Source organism: Eucyclogobius newberryi, unplaced genomic scaffold (assembly GCF_026437365.1).
Source record: "Eucyclogobius newberryi isolate DKJ021-1_F unplaced genomic scaffold, fEucNew1.0.hap1 SCAF_12, whole genome shotgun sequence".
Taxonomy (NCBI): domain Eukaryota; kingdom Metazoa; phylum Chordata; class Actinopteri; order Gobiiformes; family Gobiidae; genus Eucyclogobius; species Eucyclogobius newberryi.
The window spans coordinates 26,435,845-26,441,870 of record NW_027315746.1 but is presented as its reverse complement, the minus strand read 5'-3'; positions in this window follow the sequence as shown (position 1 = coordinate 26,441,870).

The following is a 6,026-nucleotide window of genomic DNA, read 5'->3' as shown; positions in this document are numbered from 1 at the left end:
CGATGAGCATGGGAGAAGCGGGGGGATGGGCACCCAAAGGCTCATCAGGTCGACCGGCGCAGGACAGTAAAGGGATCCCTGCGTCAGGCTCCTGCCGGGGAGGGTGCTTACCGGTCAGGTTGGGTAATAGAAGTCTACATTTGTGGAATTGTGAGGGGGAAAAAAGGGTAAGATAAGTAAGACTCAAAAAGTTGTATTAGCTTTAAAAGTGTAACTTGGATAGAACCAAAGCTTTGAAAAAAATTTAAAAACCAAATGAGACTAAACTACATAAATACTGTTGAATTATGCCAAATAGTCAGGCTTTTTCTTAATTTAAGGTTCACGTTTTGTTTTTTTGAATTGCTAAAAGAAGGTGTACGTATTAGTTTAACTTTTATCTGAAAAGAAAAGGTGCCGCGTTAACTTGACTTTTACTGTCTTAATGTATTAAATGTGTTGTCTCACTTTTTCTCACATATTTCTAGCACCCCAATAGTTCACTGTGATGAGTTTCTAAGTGCTTTTCACAACTTTCAGAAGCCCGAGCGAGTTTTGGCTGTCACGCTGAAGCTAACAACAGCTAGCATGCTAACTTCCGCACGTTTTCTGATCATTTAAACATTTTATCATTTTAACGGCTGCTTTTACAACATATCTGTACTGGGGCAAAACAAAATGTGTGAAATAAATATGCTGAAGGGACTCATTTATTTTAAGAATCATATTTTGTGTAGGTTCGAAGGTTGAAGAGAAGTTGCTGCATGCCTCCAAACCACCACAAAAGAAATGTCAAGGAAATGTCAGATTATGTCTAAAGTTGTGAAGAGGTGAATATTCTTCCACTTCTCTCCTCTTCTCTACCCCAGTCCATTAGTTTTTGGCCAGCCAGCGGTAGGCTCACAACTATTTTAATTGTACTTTAAACTAGCCTCTTTTTATTGGCGGATTTGTGGCCAATTTAGCAAACAGAGGTCACTAAAGCTGTCATTGATCACCTTAGACAACGAACCTGCACCTTCAGTCAACTCATAAATAACACTCCCAAGGCCGTATAACTACACACATCACACGCAGTGCATCGGGCTCGAGGGGCACTAACCAGGCAGTTTTGGATTGAATAACATAATTGGCTATTTGTACGGCAGCTACACTGTTTGTTTTGCAATTAAACAGACATCCTATGCACAGTATATCTTTCGTTCTTTATCAATTCACACTCAAATGTCTCTTTTTTCCCTCTCCATAGTGCGTTTGACATGTGCAGGGGCAGCAACACAATCACAGTTGGAACAGACGCAGAGACAAAGCTGCAAACAGTTTTGACTCCACGGACATTTTCTATGATCAAGGAGCTAAAAAGATCTTTAGATGGTGAAAATGAAACAAGGCGTGCGATGTGAATGCGCTGAACAACTTTTGGTTCAACGAAAAAGTCATCTTACGTTCAAATATCTTTAAGCAGTAGTTGAGTTTATTTGTTTTGGAATGTACATGAGTTTTAAAGCCAGACTCAGAGATATTTATCTAAAAATCTGTTTTAGGTTAGTACTAGAGCCTGATTTCAATTTTCTCTGAAATAGCAAGGAGTATTATTAATGAGAAGTTTTTTGGACAATAACCGCTGCTGCACAGAGTTAAAGTCCTGTTGTAGAAATGTAGTCCTTTACAACAGTAGACTACAGTGCCATCTGTCATAATGAGTCTGGTGATAATTAGCCTCCTTGGTGTTTGAACTTTCACAAAGACATCCAAGTAGTTTCATTGATGAAAGAGGAAAGAAATAGAACAAAATACACATTTTCTTTCCTTTTATTGTTGTCTAAATAGTGTATTTGTTGTCAACAATTGGCATCTCTTAAGTGAATAAAGGGACCTGCATGCTGAAAGCACTTCTTTAGCTGGGCGATAATCATTATTCTTTGGGGAAATCAAGATTGGAGAAATGATAACACGCATTGCCATTTTTGTATTGATTTGCTTCTTATTCGACCAAAATAGCATTCTGGCCCCATGCTATCAAGAATCACTCAATAAAGTATAAAACAACACTTCACAAATACAGAGTTCTGCATTCGCAATTGGTCAACAGTGTAAAACTATACAGCAATACACGATACGATAATATCACGATTTTGCGATACATGTGATAATCGATATATCGCTCATGATATTCTACGGTATATCACTATTTTTTTAAAAGAACCCAATACATTCTAACAACATTTTTCTATGTTAAACCCCGACCTGCACAATACAACAATTGTAATAATGTAAAATGTTTTGCATAAACAAGTCTCATTTATTTAAACATGCAACATTTGACTAAATATTTTGGGAAATTATATAAAAAATTACCCATGGTGGTATATCGATACAGCAGCTCACGGTACTGATATTATAAAATACTTCACGTTGATTGGTCGAGGCGTCAAAACAGCAGAAGAAGCAGAAAAATCCAAATGGTGTTGAATCCAGTATTTAGAAAAGCACTGTAGCTGACGCTATTTTGTCAGTATGCGTTACTATGGGTACTAAGAAGTCCGCCTCAAACAATTTATTTTCATAAGAGTTTCTCACCAAATGGACCCAAGCATCATTGTAATTGTTTGTTATTTATTTGTTTATTTAAGTTAATATTTACCTGTGTAAGTTTTGCCCCAGAAGTAAAAATACAGAGAGAGAGAGAAGCCGTGAAACAGAAAGACAAAAGAAAAGACTGGCTAGAGAAGAAGAGAAAGAACTAACGTCTGCCAGAAAACCACTTAACTACCAATGGTCATATGTTGGCGAGCACGTTTTCACGGTGTAAAGGTGTAAAAGTGTCAAGGTGCAAAGTTGTAAAAGAACAGTGTGGCCAAAACTGCAATTAAACCTGACACAAACATCATTATGGAGCGTGATGTCCTTTTTAGACAAAGTTGAACCATGATAGTTACAAGCACAGTCCTCTTTCTCATCCACAAATAAACAGCCTTTCATTGTGTGAAGGTTTTTTTGAAAAACCAAATAGTCTGTATTCCTCCAAAAATAGGTACTTTTGTGTGTGTATTTTACACAAGGGAGATTACATGTAAAACACCTTTTCCTCTTCAGGTGCATTGTGTAAAAACACTTGATCAATTATTGTTATATCATTATATTTGGTGCCAAAATTAAATCCAACCACTACAACATCCCCATGATGCTGGATTTGCATCAGAATCTTTCAGTATTTTTCAACATGACCAGTCTTGATTAGACATAATACTAAAAGTTCTGATTTTCAACACAAAATAATACTTTTTGTCGTAGTACCAACTGTTCTCATACTATCTCATATAGATCAAGATAATACTAAAACTATTCAGGCAAGTACAAATGTGTCTGATTTCCTACAAATTTATCCTATTTATATATTTTCTTTTCCATTATTGGTTATCTGTTATTATCTGTTTAAACAATTAGTGTTGATTCTTGTTCTAGTATTGCTTTATATCAGGATATCAAATTCTTCTTATAACCCCAGTCTAGACTATAGCCACTGATTGTCACTTAAATGACTACTTTCCATTCAATTATTGCTGTATTTGACAAAAGCCCCATGTTAAAATCCATAACTGTGAAGGTCAATGGACTGGGCTGATTGTGGTGGTGGACGGAGCCTCCTGCGGTGGGACAAATGGGACATTTTATTCTTATGGCTCTCTGGTGAGTTAAATCCCATTTGATAGATGCCCCAGGATGTTAACACCATCAGGAGGCAAAGGACATGAAGAATTTTGAACTCTGTAAAAATCATACTTTTCAATTGTAGCAATTTCCTGTTTGGATGAATTAAATATTAGCAGATATTAAACTGGCGGCTTTAATTATTCATATAATTTGATTAGTTTTTCATTGTTGATGCTTGTTCTGGTTTGGAAAATGTACTGTTTTAGTCCAGTTTTAGTCCTGTTTATTCCTGTTTCAGTCCTGCTTTAGTCCAGTTTTAGTCCTCTTTCAGTCCTGCTTTAGTCCTGCTTTAGTCCAGTTTTAGTCCTCTTTCAGTCCTGCTTTAGTCCTGCTTTAGTCCAGTTTTAGTCCAGTTTTAGTCCTGTTTTAGTCCTGTTTCAGTTCTGCTTTAGTCCTGCTTTAGACCTGTTTTAGTCCCGTTTTAGTCCTGTTTCAGTCCTGCTTTAGTCCTGCTTTAGTCCAGTTTTAGTCCAGTTTTAGTCCTGTTTTAGTCCTGTTTCAGTTCTGCTTTAGTCCTGCTTTAGACCTGTTTTAGTCCCGTTTTAGTCCTGTTTCAGTCCTGCTTTAGTCCAGTTTTAGTCCTGTTTTAGTCCAGTTTTAGACCTGTTTTAGTCCTGCTTTAGACCTGTTTTAGTCCTGCTTTAGACCTGTTTAGTCCTGCTTTATAGTTTATCCATGTTTTTCTGTTAGATTTGGTTTGTTTAGTCTTGGTTTAACCCTGATCTTGTCTTAGGTCTGCTTTGCCCTAGTCAAGTCAGGTTTTGGTAAACACTTGGTTTGCCTTGCCTGGGTTTTAGTGCTTTTGTCCTGCTTTTAGTCATGTAATATTATTATAATATTTTTACTTCACTGAGCGTAAAGTCTTAAGTTGATTTCTGTGGTTGAATTGTGCCACTGGGAGTTGGTTGTGGATCTTAACTAGATAAAACATATCGTTGTGGTGTGATTTTGTAGTCCGGCCCCCGGACCTTAGCCCTCTAAAAAATCTGGCCCCCTGGAAAATATAATTGAAGACCCCTGGTCTATTGTAATTGAAATCAATAGTCTATGCTAAAAGTTGTCTTTGTTGCCCAATTAACATTTGCGTTCAGCCTGAAAATAAATTAGAAGCACATTGACATTCATCCACAATAAGGCCTTTCTGAGGAGGTGGCCTCTAGGGGCCTCACAGGGGCTCGACTGGCTGGTTAACTTACACTGTTTGCCTCTATAGACCAAACTGAACCCTTCAGAAAACTCCCCAAAAGTCATTTAATCAGAGGCAGACTTGTATTGGCGTGAGGTAGACACAGGTCCCAGCGGCATCGTGCCACTGCGTGAAATGCCAGCACCAATATGTCGGCTCTTGATTGGGGGACTTCTGCAGTTCACTTGGGGACTCTTTAGTCGCCTTGTGCAGCATGACGGTGTGCGCTGAGTCAGGAGGATTTATGCACCAGCGACGACACAGCCACTGACTTAAACTTCTTAGTGCAAGTCCTTCTCAGTATCGGTCCATTTACACATGAGCAGAGAGCGATTTAGAGAGGGAAGATGGGGATGAAATGTTTGAGTTTGTTGAGTTTGGCTTCACATGGATGAGTCAGACATTGAACAGCTCAAAGTGACACTTATCTACGAGCCTCTTCAACGGTGGGTTCGAGTGGGCTTCTAGAGGGACAAAACACTCCGGAAAGGAATTCTAAACCGCATGTTGACAGCTTTTAATCTTGCTTTAGTTTAGGTTTTAGTTTGCACTGATTAGTACCGTCCATGTTTTAGCGATCACAATCAGAGTACCTGAGTTAATAACATCTAGAGACTATGTGGCAATAGTTTGAGGATCAGATTAGTTTAGTCCCTGAACTCAGTTTGTGATCGTTTCAGTGAAGTAAGCTCCTCCCTTCAGACAGCTATAAGGCATCTTAAAACTTTTGTCCAGTTGACAGAATTTAGTTTTCTTATCCCAGGAAAAAAAAAAAAAGTACTGTGGAAAAAAAAAAAAAAAAACATAAAAAAGCGGCAACTGTCAAATTTCTGTTACAGCTGTCACCTAAAGCGATATCAGCTCATTACTTAAGTCCACTTACCGTAAATGAGCACATTAGGGCCGCTCTGTTTATTTTCATTTTCATTACATGTAAATGAGAGCCCAGGCCACTAGATGAATGAGATCCTTACACTGGCACAAATCTTTTTTTTCTTTTTTTTTTTTCTTTTTTGGCGCGCGCTAACTCCACAGATGCCTCGTGTACTGATGGCTAACTTTAACCTCTGGCGTGCTTCATGTTTACTCTCGTCTCTGGACGCCGTCAATGGTCTGCAGGAAGCACCGGGCCAGAACGAGGGAATAC